At 45.7% G+C, this 19019-nt stretch overlaps 1 long non-coding RNA gene across 4 annotated transcripts in view; it reads right to left on the reverse strand.

The window, feature by feature from the left end:
* Positions 1-19019, reverse strand: part of LOC136845749 (uncharacterized) — a 67844-nt gene that overhangs the window by 13132 nt on the left and 35693 nt on the right. For 3 of the 4 annotated variants that reach the window (XR_010855237.1, XR_010855239.1, XR_010855240.1), the window contains 2 exons: positions 16192-16357; positions 8124-8503 (listed from right to left, as the gene is read on the reverse strand). This is a non-coding gene — a long non-coding RNA (uncharacterized lncRNA). The remainder of the gene's footprint in view (positions 1-8123; positions 8504-16191; positions 16358-19019) is intronic. The other variant, XR_010855238.1, reaches the window with a different exon arrangement.

Genomic DNA, 19019 nt, shown 5'->3' on the forward strand with positions numbered 1-19019 from the left:
ACTTTCGATGTAAGAGGGCGGACGCCTGTCGGAGACACCTCGTGACCCAGGAATTCTGCTTTCTGGACGCCGGTACACTTGTCAAAACGGACGACGAGGCCGTTTTCTTGGAGGCGCTGGAGGACTGCTTTGATGTGCCTCTGGTGTTCGCTGTGAGACCTGGAAAATATGAGAATGTCGTCGGCGTAGCAGGCCAGAATTTTAGGTCCCCAGGATGCTGTCCATGAGCCGCTGGAAGGTGGCCCGGCGTTCCTCAGCCCGAAGGTGGAGAAGGCGAACACATAGGACCCGAAGGGCGTGATGATGGCTGTCTTTGGTATGTCCTCTGGCGCAACAGGTACCTGGAAATAAGATTTAAGAAGGTCCAATTTAGTGAATATTTTGGCCCCGTGAAAGGAGGCCGAGGTCTGCATATTGGGTAGAGGGTAGTGGTCGGGCTCCGTTGCAATGTTGAGCCGCCTGTAGTCGCCGCCAGAGGGTCTCCAGGAGCCGTCCGGTTTCTGCACCATGTGGAGGGGGGAGGCCCATGGACTGGAGGCTTTCCTGCAGATGCCCATCTGTTCCATTTCCGCGAATGCTTTTTTCGCCTCCTGAAGGCGCTGAGGGGGAAGCCTGCGGAACTTCGCATGTGTCGGGGGCCCTTTAGTCACTATATGGTGGTATATGCCGTGCTTGGCTGGGGCCCCGGGGACTTGGCGAAGCTCGGGCTTAAACACCTCAGGGAACTCCGACAGAAGGTGTGCATACTGGTGGGGCGACGGCGCTGATGGTGGGTCTGGGTCCCCGTTAACGGAGAGACCGGCAGGAGTCGGTATCGAGAAGGCGCTTGCGCCCCACGTCGACTAGCAGGCCGAAGTGCGCCAGGAAATCGGCCCCAGGAGTCAGGGGGGTTCCTACGTCCGCGGCGATGAAGTCCCAGGAGTAACTCTGGCTGGGATGGAGATCGACAGGAGTCTGGTGCCGTAGGAGAGGATGGGGTTCCGTTGGCGGCCGTCAGGAAGCGGCGGGTCTGGTGTCTGGTTGCGGTCCTCTCTGGATGCTGGAAGACCGACCAAAGGCTCCTGTGTCGACCAGCATCATCCTGCCGAGACGGTGTCGCGGACGTAAAAACCTACTGTTTTTGAGGCCCTGGGTTCTTGGCTGCCATGGCGGCCTGTCCTGCTGGCCGCCACCCCGTTTTGAACGGTTGAACGAGCAGGGCGGCAGGGCAGTTTCAGGCGTCCTTTCCGAACCACTTGTGGTAGCGACAGAAGCCCGGGACCTCCGTCTGCTGTGGTTCGGTGGGCGTCTGTTGGCGATGGCGTTGACGGGCTGCTCTACGTCCTCTTCAGGCTGGGCCGGGAGCTGACCGGCTGTGTGGCCGGTTTAGCCGCTGTGAAGCCTTGACGGAGTCTGTGAGGTGTTGTGCCGCCTCTGAGGTCCTCGACAGGCATGGTGTAGGGGTGAGCGATCTGGTTGCGTGACTTCCGGGAGAAGTTGGCGAAGGTAGATTTCCAAGATGAAGCTTATCTCCTGCCGCTTGTTTGTGCCACCCAAGACTGGTATTGACAGGAGATCTACGACCATGCCCCAAGCGCCTCTTGGATTGAGGTCGTGGCGTGGATTATTGGCAAGGTCGATAGCACGGCGGCCCGTTCGGCGATGGGCAGGGAGCAAGCTTCGAGGAGGAACTTTATTGTGGTGCTGTATGTGAGGGTGTGTGTTTCAGGTACCACTGCGATGAGTTTTCTGTACGTCCTCCGGAAGGCGTTGAGCACTGTGTCGCCTGTAGGATTTCGTCTGTGAGGTCCGCGATTCTGAAGTGGCTCTCCACCCTGCGCAGCCACATCGATGGGTTCCCCTGCGTAAACAGCGGCAGCTTTACGGTGAGGGCGGCCGCGATTGTGTTGCCCGGCCGTCGTGTGTTCGGGCGCTGGTGTGGGTGCGGAGGGCCTCGATGCGGGGGTGGCGCGGCTGTGATGGGAGGTAGGTAAACCTCGGGGTCCGCGGGGTCGCGTTTAACTGCATGAAGGAGGGGATATCCGCGTCCATGCTCGCTCCTTTGACCCCTTACTGGAGTGGGGTACTCGCGTCGTACGCACTTTTCGTGCGCGTGTGGTTCCGCTAGTGGCGCTGGTGGGGTACGCCGGCGAGTCGGCACGCTCAAACGCTGGTTACAGCGCCGTGTTTAGCCGCTAAGAGCGTTTTGGAGAAATCCTGGAGCCAAGACTGAGTCGCCGTGTGAGTCCGCTAATGGCTCGGGATACTCAAAGGGGTCACCACTGTAAGGTGTCAAAGAAACGAGCAGGTAAAGTTACTGCTACTTTATTACAGATCCAGGCAGCTTATATTGCGGCCGACTGACGCCGGGCCGTGAGAGAATGGAATTGACTGTGACCTGAGGTCGAAACAATAAACAATAATATGCAGTGAACGAGTACAAATTACAATACAAAACATACAGAGCTACAATATAGATACAGTCTTGATGCCTGTGAATGAAGAAACATGTGATACACCATGTGTGACATTCGTATAAATACCATAAAGTAAAAATGATTAAAATGCGTGACCTGGCACGTTTTAGGCGTGACTAATTGAGCTTGAAGAAAACGGGAAGTCACCAAAGAAAACAAGCTCAGCGGAGACTTAATTAATGGCGCCGCCGAAACACTATCCTGGCGCCGAATTGGTGACTTTACACATATAACACACAGACCGAGGGTACAAAGATTTACAGGCGACCTGAGTTTAAACTATTTCTCTACAAAAACAGGACAGGTACATACAGAAAACAATGATTAACTATTTCTGGTCTGTTATAAAAACACACTGTTACATATACATAATACATGGTCACTTGAACAGACAATAAAATATACAATTCACAATAATGATGATAATTTGTGTTCGTCCGACTGTAGGTCGAATGTGAAGGCACTGCAGAAAATGGGATGTTCATTACAAAGAACACGTTGAGTGGGGACTTTACAATACTCCCCCCCCCTCCCACAGATGTAGGTAACGTCTGATCAAAGCAGGTATCTGCTAGGGTGACGGAGGGGACCCGCTTTCGATGTCAACTGGAGGGTGGTAGCCTTCCTGGTGCCCTCTGGGTGGTGTGTTGGGGTGCCCCCAGTCTGGAAAAGGGTTTCTGGGGACACCCCGGTGTTTTCCTGCGCATGGAGCTGGCCGGGGGTTGCTATCTCCTGTGGGAAGCTTTGGGAACTGCCCCCAACGTCCTCCTGAAGGATTGTGGGCTTGAGGCGGTCATCGATACCCAGTCTTCCCCTTCCATAGGCGGCTACCAAGAATGCCTTTTTGTTCCTTTCGAGCACAAGGAAAGGTCCTCTGTTGGGCCTGGTTAAGGGTGGCCGCACGGCGGCGTCCCTGATGAAGGCGTGGGTGGCGGAGGATAGACCTGGAGGCATGAAGGGGACTTCCTGTTGGTGTATGTCCTCTGGCAGGGGCAGAAATTCCCCAACCCTGTCACGGAGCCTCTGCGTTGCCATGTCGTCCCTGTCTTCTGCGGTAAGTTCCCTGGGGCTACCAGGGTCTCCCGTGAGACTTTTTCTGCTGAGGAGGGGGTCGCTGTTGGCTCTGGGGCGGTTCTCAATCCGAGAGGACCCAGGGCAGCTGGTAGTTCAATTCTCAGAGGTGCAACGAGCCATGAAGACGCCGTCAGGGACCTGTGGAACCTTTCCACCATTCCGTTGGCTGTGGGGTTGTAGGCGGTGGTGCTGTGATGAGTGGTCCCCAGCAGGCGTGCCAGGGTGGTCCACAGCTCAGATAGGAAAGCGGGACCTCTGTCTGTCGTTATATGGTCCTGGACACCGAACCGGCTGATCCAGCTGGAGAGAAGGGCTTCTGCACACGCACTGGAGGTGGCTTCTTCCATGGGCATAGCTTCGGGCCACCTGGTGGAGCGGTCGACGACTGTTAGAAGGAATCTTGCTCCTCCTGAGGGGGGAGAAGAGGATCCACCACGTCGACATGGATGTGCCCATAACGTCTCCTCAGCTGGGGAAACTCGCCCACCCCAGACTCAGTGTGCCGCCCTACTTTGCTGGCCTGACACTGTATGCACTGCCTGCCTTGCCCAGGCCGTCGCGTCCTTCCGTATGCCGTGCCAGACAAACTTCTCCGTCAGTAGCCTGGCTGCCGTCCTTCGGAGGGGAGGAGTCTGCGGATGGCGTCAAAGACCAGCCAACATCCGGGGCGGGCACCAGTGGGCGGGGGCGGCCAGTGCTCACGTCACTCAGCAGTGTTGACCCTCCAGGGCCAAGGGACACGTCCTCCCACTTCAGCGGCGTGATGGCTGTGCAGTAGGCTGGGGTCTCAGGGTCGGCAGCCTGCTTGCGGGCGAGGTCCTTGTAGTCGATCCCAAGCTGCACTGCATCGATCTCGATCCTTGAGAGGGCATCGGCTACTGGGTTCTTCCTGCCGGGGAGGTATTTGATGGTGCAGGTGAACTCCACGACGGCCGCTGCTGCCTAGAGGACCATGCTTCCCCAGCTTTGTGAAGGCGTGGACCAGCAGCTGGTGGTCAGTCCAAATCGTGAAGGGCTTACCCTCCAGGAGGAACTTGAAGTGACATACCGCCTGGTATACTGCGAAGAGTTCTCTGTCGAAGGTGGTGTAGCGGGATGGTGGGGCTGAGTTTCCTGCTGAAGAAGGCGATGGGCTGAGGGGTCCCACTGATGACTTGTTCCAGGACGGCTCCGCAGGCGACGTTGCTGGCGTTCGTCATCAGTTGGAGGGGAGCGCTGGGGTCCCGGTGGGCCAAAGATGTTGCCTTGGCGAGGGTGGCCTTCGTCAGGGAGAAGGCCTTCTGCTGGTCAGGGCCCCACACTAAGGTCTTTGGACGACCTTTGAGGACCTCCGTCAGGGCAGGCAATGGTGCGCGCAATCCCCGGGATGAATCTCCTGTAGTAGTTGACCATTCCGAGGAATTCTTGTATGGCCCTGATGGAGGTAGGGGTGGGGAACCTCTCGACACCCTCGACCTTCGACGACATTGGGCGGACGCCCCCTGGGGATATCTCATGGCTCAGGAATTCCACCTTCTCAACGCCGAGGGTGCGCTTGTCGAACCCGACGACGAAAGGCCACTCTCCTGCAGGTGCGGCAGGACCTTCTGGATAAACGGAGGTGTTCCTTCTGGGATCAGGAAAAATTAGGATATCATCGACGTAGCAGGCGCTAAGAAGTCCAGGTCCCCCAGGATGCTGTCCATCAGCCTCTGGAAGGTCGTGCCCGCATTCCTTAGGCTGAAGGTGAATGAGAAGACGTAGGACCCGAAAAGTGTGACAATGACGGCTTTGGGGATTGTTTTCTGGCGTTACTGGTACCTGAAAATATGATTTTAGAGATCTAACTTTGAGAATATTTTGGCCCCCGTGGAAGGAGGCCCCAGGTCCTGCAGGTTTGGTAGAGGGGGTAGTGGTCGGGTTCTTAGCAAGGTTGAGCATGCATGAAAGTCGCCGCAGGGCCTCCAGGTGCCGTCTGCTTTCTGCACCATGTGGGGAGGCCCACAGGCTGGGAGCCTTCTTGCATATGCCCAACCTTTCCATCTCAGCAAAGGCCTTCTTGGCCTCCTGAAGGCACTGTAGGGAAGCCTTTGGAACTTTGCGTGCGTTGAGGCCCCTTTGTTTTGATGTGATGATATATCCGTGTTTGGCGGGGACCGGGCACCTGGCGAAGCTCGGGTTTGAAGACTTCTGGAATTCCTTCAGAAGGGAACCATACTGGTGGGCGCGACGGAAAGATGGCGGCTCCTTGGGGCCTGGCGACAAGGGCAGGGACTGGCAGGACTCAGTGTCCAGCAGGCGTTTGCGGCCGACGTCAACTGCCAGTCCGAAGTGGGTGAGAAGTCTGCACCATGAGCGGGGTCCTATGCGTCTGCGACGATGAATTTCCACCTGTACCTCTGGCCAAGGATTGAGATCGACAGGGGCTTGGTGCTGTAGGAGAGGATGGGGGACCCACTGGCGGCCGTCAGGGAGGCAGCCAGGTCTGGCGGACGTCTGCGGTCCTCTCTGGAAGGCAGGAACACTGATCGCATGGTTCCCGTGTCGATCAACATCATCCTGCCGGAGATGGTGTCGTGGACGTAAAAGCCTACTGGTGCAGGGCCCCCGGGTGTTTCAGTTGCTGCTGCCATGGCGGCCTGTGTGGGTGGCCGCCACCTCCCCCGTTTTTTGGAGGGAAGAAAAGGCAGGGGGCGTCGCATTTCCGGGCAGCTTTCCAAAACCTCTGTTGGTAATAGCAAAGCCCCGGCCTCTTCCTCTTCTGCTGGTGGGGTGGCTTCCTCTGGGCGACGACGTTGATACCCTCCATGGTGGGGTCCTCCGGCTGGAGGCAGTTGATGGGGTGTGCAGGTGTGGACACCCACTTTGCCGCCTTCATGGAGTCCGTCAGCTGCTGCGCCACCCTGATCAGGTCCTCGACCGGCAGGGTGCATGCCTCTGTGATCTGCCCACGGAACTCTGGTAGTAGCTGCCACAGGAAGATCTCCCTCGACAGGCTGTTCTCTTTGCGCCTGCCGCTGCTGTCAATCTCGGGGAGGAGGAAAAGGAGGTCCTGGAGGGCATGCCACGTTTCCAAGAGGTTTCCCTCCTGCCGGGGGTTGAGGGCGAGGTCGAGGGTGTGGGCGGCTCTCTCTGAGACCGGCAGGAAGCAGGTCTCAACAAGAGTGGCTTTTAACTCCTGGAAGGTGATGGGGCTCGACGTCATCGTTAACCACAGGGCAATCTTCTTGTATATCTCCTCCGGGAGGGCATTGATGGCGATATCCGCCTTCAACACCTCGTTGGTTAGGCCTGCTACCTTGAATTGCCCCTCGACCCTGTAGAACCAGGACGCTGCGTTTTGATGGGTGAATGGTGGCAGCCTTATGCTGAGGGCCACCTTTGGTTGGTCCGTCAGGGGGTCGTCACGCGGGGTGCAGGTACTGGCGTGGAGGAGTGCGCGGGGGGTTGCGAGATGGAGACGTCTGCCTCCGAGAGTTCGTGGTAATTTGAATGTGGCTGGGAATGTCTGCTTCCATGCTCATTCCACGCTCTCACTTGGGTGAGAGGGAACACTCAGGCGTCAATACGATAACGAGTGTTCCGTGTGGGTCCACTAATGACGCCGGTGACCTGCTGACGGTCGGTAACACCTGAACACTATGTCAGAGCGCCGTGGTTAGTCCGTTAGGGGCGTGGGTTGGTTCATTGGGCCGTTTGGGTCCGTTAATGGCTTCAGGAACAAGTCCGGGGTCACCACTGCGAGACTTTTTTTTTTTTTTTTTACTGCTACAATCAGTACACAAGATGGATAAGAAGAGGAACCTACTGTGCCTTTACTACCTCTATTTGAAAAAGAAAAAAAAAATGCAAAATCCATTTGTGCCTCCACTAAATACACAAAGAGACGTGTGGTATTTACTATTCTGTTTGAGGAACTAATGTGTGACGAAAACAAGTTTTTTTAACTATTTTAGAACGTCACCAAATTAATTTTTTTTTATCGCTCAAGACTTCAAAATGTTCATTCAAAGAGCAACAAATTTCTCTTCATGCTGATGTAACGAATTGCGACATTTATATTCTTCTAATTGCGTGTACCATAACACGGGTTTCATTTCAACTAATGAAATGAGCAATTCAATGTCGATATCGTCTTGATCCATGTGTTCACGATGACGGTCAGTAGCATAGTACATGGTTACCGCGCGTAGAGCGGGAAAATAAAAACCGCGTGATGTGAAGAGGTGTACAGCATTGGACATGTAAGTCGACTGTCACCGCCGACGGTGCGGCGCCGCACATGCGTTGGTACGAAAGCTCCATTAGATTTATCAGTCGAGTGTACCGCACTGCTGGCGGTGACTGTTTCAAACCGCATGGTGTGCAAAGAACCCCGCACCTGCCGAATCGCCGCCGAATGGATGGAAGTATCACAAACTTATTGGTACGAGAGAAGATGAGGTTAAACTTGTTCAGTATGATATACAGCAGCTCAAAATTATGATAAGCATGACAACTAGCCTAGCCATCAGATTCTGAAGGAGAATAATATGTGAATTTTGGAATTGGACAAAAATGTAAGGAACCTCTCTGCTAAAGTTTCAAGTAGTGTAACAATCACTGGGCACTTACCGAGACAGAGGAGGCCATGTCCTTGGATTCTTGCTTCATCAGAATGGTCTTCAATTCTTGTATGATAGCTACCATGGAACAGCCTTAGGAATCAAACGAAGTACTGGTCACCAAACAGGAGAGTAGATAGCAATGTTCACTTTGTAGGCCAATGTCAGTAGTCCAGCAGGTTGGCTAGCAATGAACGGGGGGCTTGGTAATGTAGAGTTTACTTTATGCTGACTCTGAACCTTGAGTGAAGAAATGGAGGAACGAGGAAGGTTGCTGGTTTCAGGAAAAATCCAATAGTAAATTGTATAAAACCAGGACTGACTCCTTACTGACTTCCTTTTCCACTTTGTTCTGGAATACAGTTTTCTTGAAGACAGCGAGGAGTGAAACTGTAAAAAAAATTAATAAATAAATAAAACAAAACCAGCAGGGCAATCTACTGATTGATGAACAAACTAAAGTTTCCCCTCTGTGATTTTTACCATGAAAACTTAGCAAACTTTTTTTAGAAGTGAAACTTAAAATTAGTAAAAAAAAAAAAAAATACCTCAAAAATTAATTTCCTACAGATGTGAAAATTATTCAACACTCCAGGGAGTAGATTCAAACCGGCAAAAATTTGAATAAGACAAACAACACATAAGAGCGATAAATGAAACCAAATTGACCCATCACCAACTTAGGAGTTTAACATTTCCCTTGTTTTTAACTGACTTACAGTAACGGCCTTCCTTTTAACTTTCTGCTTAACCGTAGGGAAATTCTCAGTCTTGGCCTCCATATTACAGTTAACCTCATCTGGAGGATACAGAATTTCTGAACTCAAAACGGGAATGAGAAAAGTAACAAGATGTTCAACTAATTCCATGTTCAACTAATTCCCTGGATGAACCTTTTTAATACCATACCCCCAGTTACCTCATTCAAGTCATTAACAATTACGATTTTTATCCTTCCCACTGGATATTTAGAAGGCTCCAAGTTTGGTTCCTTCAAAAGAACATGTCACCAACGTTAATCCTCTTAAGAAAAATTGTTTTGTATCTGTTGCCTGGGAAACTAATTGCATCAAAAACTCAGAATGATAGAGCTCATTCAACTTAAACCTGACCTTTCGTAACTTAGGGTAATCATCTGTTAAATTTCTGGCCCTACAATCTGCTTTCCAATCCCCATCAGTAACAACTTCACCCTGTAAACCTGAATGATATTTACAGACAATATGCTGCGTCCATGAATAGGCATCTCCGGTGTTATACGGTCTGGAATAGAATCATCCATACCATCACGGAGACTATTCTTGAAAGCCACTGGGCGGCTATTAGTTAGACAGAATGGTCTAAGGCTCTAAGCTATCAAAAACTCAAAAGTTCCTGTAATCTTGCATTATTGCGAATGACACCATAAATGAACCTTTATACCATTTTTACGCAGGTCTCCACAAGTCCAACAAGCTTATTACAACCTTTAACATACTGTTCAAAATTTAGAGGTTTCACATTGTTTTTCTTGAAAAGTATTCTCGAGTCTCAAAATCTTTCAGGAAATATGTAATGATACTGGCACTAGCAACAAACTGTAAACCAAGGTCAGAGAGTACTAACCAAGGGATTCCATACTCATAACAATGCAGTTGAAACAAGCGCAAAAAATTTTGTTGTCAAGTCCAAGCAAATTTTTAAAATTTAAAGCACGAGACGATAAACATTCCAGTTATTCCCATTAAACCATACTTCATATGGACCCAAGTGATCAACAAAAATATTGCCAAAGGGAATTCGCAGGGGCTCTATCCCATAGTCGCTGTCAAAATTTTGGTTAAGCTTCCCAGTTCTGTTTAAACCTCTTGTATTCTTGACTACTGACAAGTAATGTGGTATACAAAATTTCTTTCGAATTTCTGCTAATAAATAATAAACACCGGCATAATTCAGCTTCTTATGCATATTTATATTAATAAGCTTTGTTAATCTACTTTCCGTATGTAAAAGGATGGGGAAGTTTATAAAGTAATTACTTTTCCACTTTGGGGTTTTACTACTAACTCTTAAAATGCCATGCTTATCAAACGTAAACATTCAATTGAGAAATGATCGGTGGAATATTCTTCACTCTTTTAACCTTACTTTCCAAATAATGAAAACCCTCAGGAAAAGTTAACTTCTGATCAGTGCTAATAACGTTCCTGAATGAATTAAGATATGGGCCATCCTCACTGTTACTGGCGCTTTCATATTCATCCTGATCTCTGCTTTTTTAACCTTATTTTTAATTTGCGAGGAAAATTAAGAACTTTCATGTGAATTCTGATCACTTTCTGAAAACTAGAGTATCTGTTAATTTCAACATTTTGTTCTACTAAATGACTGCTGTTACTTTCTGCATCACCTACATAACTTTCGAGGCTTAACGAACCAACAGTCATTGCCTGGGGATTAGGTACAACTACCTCAAAAAAAATAACTCGCTAATCTCCTCACAGCAGATATTAAAAAAATGAGGACCAGAAAAATAAGATTTCATAAGTCGCTTGTACAAAAGTGTTCTAGTAATACAGTAGCAGGATTGCTTGCTCAACTGATGGAACAGTATCTAACAGGAACAAGATTAGATTCACTAATTCTCTGTGAGTGATCTAAACGATTCATTACAAAAGCACCCTTTATTCATTTTTGTCTTACTTACCAACATAGGCACTGATCCAGCTTGATGATACAAAACTATTGTATACAAAACAAGATCAACAAAGTTAATTGGCCTCACACACTGAGAACCATTCAACTCGGCTTTGCAAGGCTGCAAGGCTGCAAGGCTATTAGTGTCTCAGTACCAAGGACTATTGACTGAAGTTCCAAGGAAAAAATACTTTTGCCCTCAAGCTCCTTATTCACTAATCGGTGTTTAGCCATAACAAAACTGACCTTGCCCTTATCAACATTCTTAATATAAATTACAGTACCATATATGAACTTGCTGCTATCTGTAAAGACAACTAACTTTTAAGAGCCACTATGTCTCCTACAAATCTAGGAATTGAAATTTCAAGGGAGGAGTTTACCCGTTTGGCAATATTTTGCCAATCACGACGATTTTCCTTACACAGTTCGGTATCCCACCCGAGTGATTTATTGACCTGTAACACTTGCATAAACAGACGATCTCTATTCAACAGTGGCCCATATAAGGATCAGAGTTTGAGGCAATACTTTTTAAGAATACTTCGTTTAGTATTAGCAGCACCATTTACCCGTAACTTCTGGGTCATTATGACATCTGTTTCACGATTCCATATTAAACCAAAGAGCTTAACATTATAGGGAGTCTCACCATGAGCATTATCTATTTCATTCTGCAGTGCCAGGTCACTGGTTACAAACTGCTGCAGCTCAAACTTATTACTACGATCATCCTTCATTGTAATAGCTCCATTGTCCATACATAAATAAGAGAATAAACCAACATCTTCAAATTCTAACCTGCTCTGTATCACGATCAACATTCAAAATCAAAATCTTGAAGAGAGCAACCATTAAAAACGCGGGACTACATCTAAGATCAAAGGAAAAACTAAGATTGCGATAAGCTGCAGTACTAAAATCTCCTTTTCGAACATTGTTAAACCAAATGAATAATAGTTTATTTTGGCCACTTTCATTACAGCTATCTGAGAAAAAAACTTTTTGAGGTCAAAACATAAAAGATAAAGGTCAAATCTTAAGTGTCAATGCACTAAATTTGTGATTAATACATGGTCCAAACCACATAGCCTGATTATGATTGATTGCGTTTTCTCTGCTAGAGGAATCACACAAGATACATAAGAATATAATTCCACATTTCGTAGTCTCACTAACTTAAAAACTCCCATGTGGGCAGAACACTGTATTCTGGTGTTCTTGGGCAAAATACTCAAAGTTTCCTATTTTCTCAACAACGCCTAATTTTACTTGTTCCTTAATACTGTCATCCAAAAGGTATACATACTCCTTGTTCTTAGAGAGAACTTTGTTTTTTTAACATTTGTTTGCCAGATTGTTATTCTTACCAATGAGCTGAGAAACTCTATACCATTCCGTAATAATGGAATGATAAGCCTACCGTCTGTATTACGATTGGTACTGCCTAATGCAAGCTTTACTAGTTTATAGCTAAGTTCAACACGAGATTCTTTAAACTCTTCCTGATTCTTAAGTAAGAAACTATAATACCCCTTTCCAAAATCTGTGCCGTATCTTTATTTATATCCCTTGCATTAATCCTACCATTACTATTTAAAACACAAAAATATGACTGAGTTTCCAACACACTGAACATGAGCATAAAGTTGTTGAACACCTAAGCGCTTAACCTTTTCATCTATAAATTAGTGTGAAGTATTTTGAACGCTTTCAGAAGCATTAGCTTTGTTCCTACCCTTTTTGACAAAGAAAACCTAAGTTTTCAAGCATTCTCTCTACACTACCGTCAGCATAACATAACACCAAGCTTACTTTCACATTACATAGACGGAGATTTATGACCAAATTCAACAGAATTACCTCGAATACAAGAAGAATTGCATCCAAGAATCAAGTCACTATTGTTGATTTCATCTAAGCCATTCAGGAAATGCTTATCAGCAAGCTCATAATTACACTCAAATATATCAACAATTTTACTTAGTCCAGGAAGTTTCAAGCTTATATCTGATTTTGGTATACCTAGAGCTTCTATTACTTGGCAATCCTGACCAAAAGACAATTTCAGTTCAGGAATCCTAGACTCACACTTCTTTGGACTGTTAAACCCACTGACATCTATATCCTTAACAACCTTAAAGATTATTTCTTTCCATAAACTTTTCAGAAATAAAGGTGGACTGACTTACAAGTGCCCCAAAGACCTCTTACTACTTCACCAGACTTAGTTTCACAGTGAAAGTAGGTAAAACTATGTTAGAGCTCCAGGTACTTTGATAAGATGTTCATAACCAAGAATGAGAGGTCCTGGTAGCATCTTTACTTAAGACCGGACTTAAGTTTAGAGCTTAAATTTCTGGAAGTGCAAAAGAGGGTAAATGAAGGACTGTATAGTGCCTGCTGAAGCCAGAAATCACACCTCCATAATATGCCAGGTGTACTTAGTGAAAAATACTGAAATGAATGGTAATTGGTACAGAATGAATTATAAAATCTTAGCATTGGTGTAGCAATCTGCATCAGAGTACTGTAAACACATGAGCTGTTAACAGCAGTGCAGATTCATGAAAAGTGAGCTAAATGCTGGAAACATCCCTGAGGATCCAAATTAGGCTTGTTTGTTTATCATACAAATGTTTGGTGAACCTGGCAACATTGTGGGAAAGTGACTAGACATGCATATTATAAAATAGTATGTACGTCTATTCTCAAGAGGCATTATTCAGCCTGTTCAGATACAAATGCTATAATACAACAGGCAAACTAACCATTTCAGCAGTAAGGTATGGGTATAAACCCATAAATACGCTGGATCCCTGCTCATGTTGTTATGGTCATAAAGACAAGACTCATTATATGGCATCAAAGCTTGACCAAAGACAATCAGATCACTGATAAGCATTCTCCAGTAAAAGATTTCAAAGTACTGTATTACTAAAAAATTAATTAATGCAATTTCATGGAATGAAAAATCTAAATGGCAAGTGCTGAAACATTAAATGAAATGTAGGATTATGTATTCATTCAAAAAATCATACTGAAGAAATGGGCTGTAGCTTAGAAAGCTGTTTCACCCTCCCTCTCCCTCTTTATAATAATTTAGTTCAAAACACTAGCTGAACTTTGTTTTAATCTCTCGCGTAAAATTGCATGCACAATGATTTTGTTGTTTTGGAAAAATCTAAGGGGCTTACTGTTTTATGGAGCTAGGAATAACTTGGGAAGAGTGAGCTAGAACTATGGCAGATTGAGCTATATTCCTCTTCAAGGAGCAAAGGCCGTTCCACTTTTAACTTCCCTACTTCCTATCCCTCCCAGTTACAGGTAATTGTAAGGTAAGTTAGCATAACATTCATTTTAAAAATGTGCACTATAGCTCACTATGTAACTTATGTCTTTTTGATGAGTATTTTATATATAACAAAATAGGCATGATTAGGATATTAGAATCTGAAAATTGTGTGAATTTAAAAATTTTTCAGTTCAATTCATTTTTGTCTATTCTCTCTAATTGTGGTGTTATAATATGCTAGTATTTTTTAGTTAATACTGTAGTGAATTTAGACATGGAAAAATTATAATGGGAGATTAAAAAGAAAATTTCTATATTCTTTACATTTTTATAGTGAGTACAATGCTTATTTTATGACACTCAGCTGAAATGTACTACCCATTGTGTAGCCTACTGCTTGCTTGATTGTTTTGAATTGTGGTTGGAAATTTTATTGGGTAATTTCACAATACACAGAACATTAATACTGTACTGTATATATTCATGTAATGTCAAACAGTGATTGTTCTTTATTCAGTATGCATATCAATATTTGTGAACTTTTGAAGGTTAAAAAATTTTAGGAAATGTTTTGAATGGTATTTTTCCAGTTCATTTAATTTCACAGAGTTTTTCGTATAATATTGATAATACAGTAATGATAGTGGGAAAACGATAGGGAAAAAGTAAGAAATTAAAGGAGACAGAACTCAGTGTATGGACCCACGGGCAGATTAAAGCATTTGATGTTGATAAAATGATGATTATAATAATATGGCTGTTGCTCTCACATTGTGCACAGAAGGCTTTGAATATTTCTCTCTCTCTCTCTCTCTCTCTCTCTCTCTCTCTCTCTCTCTCTCTCTCTCTCTCTCTCTCTCTCTCTCTCATGTTTTCAAAAGTGCATAAAGACAGAAAAATATCAGAAAGAAATTTAATCAACAATCTCAAACAGCCAAAACAATAAAGTATGAATTTTTACTGACTTGAGAAATTTTAAGTAAAAGAAGCATTTTTAATACTTTTCCCAAGGAGTGTACTTGAAAAGTGAAAAACAAAAAACATTTGGCTCAACATGCTTATTTATATAAGCATAAATTTAGAAACAAGAAAAAAGGCCAATGTAATTTATTATTACCAGAATGTTAGCTTTGTCATTTGATTATGTTACTATAGCTTCCAGTTGTTATTGCTTATCATATCATGAAAAAGAATCAGATGTTATAAAATGGTACTATACTATGAGGTAATTAGTAGGCTATATATAACATTGTTATAGTACCCCTGTACAAGTTGATCAGCAGGAGGGCTTAAGATGAGAAGCCTTGAAAGGAAGTACAGGTGAAAAATTACAAATGCAATATATGAGGAATCAGGGTGAAAGATTTTACAAATATAATGTGTAGTCAAAGTACAGTCTGGTAATAATGTTGATGGTGGAAATATGGCAGTTGCCAAATATTGTGCCTGTTGCATGGTCCAAAGCTTAGATATGGCTGTATTTTTTAATAATATTTACTTGTTTAAACTGGTATGAATCCCTGTGGGGGTTACTACCAACAGTATGCCTTGGGAGTTGAACTGTAGAAGTTACAGAAGGTTGTTTGCAGCATCCCTTTGGCCCTTAAGTGTATTTAATAGCTGTCCTATTCCTTTAGCTTTACCTTGCTTTTAAGATTCTTCCAGGCAAGCCCTTTTGAGAGTAAATATGTGCTAATTGTCTTATTAAGGTACAGTACTTCATAATGATGGCTGGTATGCATTTGCTTGCCATGATGCTCTTACTTACAGTGATTATCATTTGTCATTTTTTTTTTTTTGCGTAGACAGTATGCTCTTACTAATGGTTCACCCTTAATTTTCTTGCGTTTTTTTCATCATAGCTGATAATATTGGCTAAAACGTTTTATTTTGTTTTGTTTAGTTATGTACTGTATATGTTTTATTGAAATGCTCTTTTTTTCCTTGTATTTATTCTGATGCTTTATTTTGCCTCACAGTAATATTGAATTTTGTAAAAACGAAAAAATAAAGCCACATTAAATAAACCACTAATTCAATGTTGTATTTTTTGAGCCTCAGGCTTTGTTTGAAAATTCATCATAGAATACCTCTCTTTAAAAATTACCTTTTAGCTCCTGATACCCCTTGTCAGGAAGATCTCGGAAAGATGATGCTGTTGTGGTATCCATAAGTGGAAGTTTTAGCGACCAATGCCTCATACTGCAGGATCCACTTCAGGCTTGTTGCTCTTTATAATAGCTACTGTTAGAGGGGGACTTGATATTGATATACTGGAATAAAAAGAAAGTAATGAAAAAGACAAAAGAATAAAAACGTTGAAAATGATAAGACTATCAGTCCACATACATGTATTCAAAAAGCGACCCTTGACAACTGCTGAAAGAAGGCGGCAGAAGTATGCAATGGGATTTTCATGGAGGGAGATAAAGACATGGTGGATTCAAAATGCACAAGGGTAACTGAAGTATTGAAGAGTTCTTTGAAACGGAGCAGACAGTATAGAGAAGATATGTAAATAGGATACGAGAGTAAAAAACAGTACTAAGCACACACAAAGCCGAGTTATTAGTCAGTGCTAGTACACTAGGTGAATGTTGATGGTAAATATAAATGGAGAACTGTACAAACACATATGATCTATATCTGAACATAATTGGTCCAGTTAAATACATGTGCAGTGTAAAAAAAAAAAAATATAAAAATAGTTACTCGACCAAATACCTAAACAATTATAGGCCTATAATCACCATAATCAACGGCATGAAAGAGATTTAATATTTGGAGTATGGTTTTAATTTTAACCAAATCTTTTTCCATAAAAGCGAAAACGATGTATTTTGGGGAACAAATGTAATATACTGTATTGTATAAAGAGACAATGCATGGATGAAGTGAACGAATAAGTTAGTTTGGGTATGAAGGTAAAGCAAGGTAACAGCAAAAATTTACATTTTGTCATTTATACGAACAAAATGCAATATAAGTATACTGAAAATTATGTTACTGATGTGAGAGAGGTGCGAAATAATGAGCAGGTAGACAAGTACTGCTGGTTTACTGATGAAGCGACCCACTTATTAAGCGGCGTGTGGACGTCTGCATATAACACAGAGACCGAGGGTACAAAGATTTACAGGCGACCTGAGTTTAAACTATTTCTCTACAAAAACAGGACAGGTACATACAGAAAACAATGATTAACTATTTCTGGTCTGTTATAAAAACACTCTGTTACATATACATGGTCACTTGAACAGACAATAAAATATACAATTCACAATAATGATAATAATTTGTGTTCGTCCGACTGTAGGTCGAATGTGAAGGCACTGCAGAAAATGGGATGTTCATTACAAAGAACACGTTGAGTGGGGACTTTACAATACTCCCCCGCCCTCCCACAGATGTAGGTAACGTCTGATCAAAGCAGGTATCTGCTAGGGTGACGGAGGGGACCCCGCTTTCTCGATGTCAACTGGAGGGGGTGGTAGCCTTCCCTGGTGCCCTCTGGAGTGGTGTGTTGGGGTGCCCCCCAGTCTGGTTTCGGGGTTTTCTGGGGACACCCACGATGTTTTCCTGCGCATGGAGCTGGCCGGGGGGTTGCTATCTCCTGTGGGAAGCTTTGGGAACTGCCCCCAACGTCCTCCTCCAGGATTGTGAGCTTGAGGCGGTCTATCGATACCCAGTCTTCCCTTCCGTAGACGGCTACCAAGAATGCCTTTTTGTTCCTTTTGAGCACAAGGAAAGGTCCTCTGTTGGGCCTGGTTAAGGGTGGCCGCACGGCGGCGTCCCTGATGAAGGCGTGGGTGGCGGAGGATAGACCTGGAGGCATGAAGGGGGACTTCCTGTCGGTGTATGTCCTCTGGCAGGGGGCGAAATTCCCAACCCTGTCACGGAGCCTCTGCGTTGCCATGTCGTCCCTGTCTTCTGCGGCAAGTTCCCCTGGGGCTACCAGGGTCTCCCCGTAGACTTTTTCTGCTGAGGAGGGGTCGCTGTTGGCTCTGGGGGCGGTTCTCAATCCAAGGAGGACCCAGGGCAGCTGGTACTTCCAATTCTCAGAGGTGCAACGAGCCATGAGAGACGCCTTCAGGGACCTGTGGAACCTTTCCACCATTCCGTTGGCTGTGGGGTTGTAGGCGGTGGTGCTGTAGGCGGTGGTGCTGTGATGAGTGGTCCCCAGCAGGCGTGCCAGGGTGGTCCACAGCTCGGATAGGAAAGCGGGACCTCTGTCTGTCGTTATATGGTCCTGGACACTGAACCGGCTGATCCAGCTGGAGAGAAGGGCTTCTGCACACGCACTGGAGGTGGCTTCTTCCATGGGCATAACTTCGGGCCACCTGGTGGAGCGGTCGACGACTGTTAGAAGGAATCTTGCTCCTCCTGAGGGGGGGAAGAGGATCCACCACGTCGACATGGATGTGCCCAAAACGTCTCCTCAGCTGGGGAAACTCGCCCACCCCAGACTCGGTGTGCCGCCCTACTTTGCTGGCCTGACACTGTATGCACTGCCTTGCCCAGGCCGTCGCGTCCTTCCGTATGCCGTGCCAGACAAACTTCTCCGTCAGTAGCCTGGCTGCTGTCCTTCCGGAGGAGAGGGATAGTCCGCGGATGACGTCAAAGACCAGCCAACATCGGGAGGCGGGCACCAGTGGGCGGGGGCGGCCAGTGCTCACGTCACTCAGCAGTGTTGACCCTCCAGGGCCAAGGGACACGTCCTCCCACTTCAGCGACGTGATGGCTGTGCAGTAGGCTGGGGTCTCAGGGTCGGCAGCCTGCTCGCGGGCGAGGTCCTTGTAGTCAATCCCAAGCTGCACTGCATCGATCTCGATCCTCGAGAGGGCATTGGCTACTGGGTTCTTCCTGCCTGGGGGAGGTATTTGATGGTGCAGGTGAACTCCCGACGGCGGCTGCTGCCTGAGGACCATGCTTCCC

This window comes from Macrobrachium rosenbergii, chromosome 14 (assembly GCF_040412425.1).
Source record: "Macrobrachium rosenbergii isolate ZJJX-2024 chromosome 14, ASM4041242v1, whole genome shotgun sequence".
Taxonomy (NCBI): Eukaryota; Metazoa; Arthropoda; class Malacostraca; order Decapoda; family Palaemonidae; genus Macrobrachium; species Macrobrachium rosenbergii.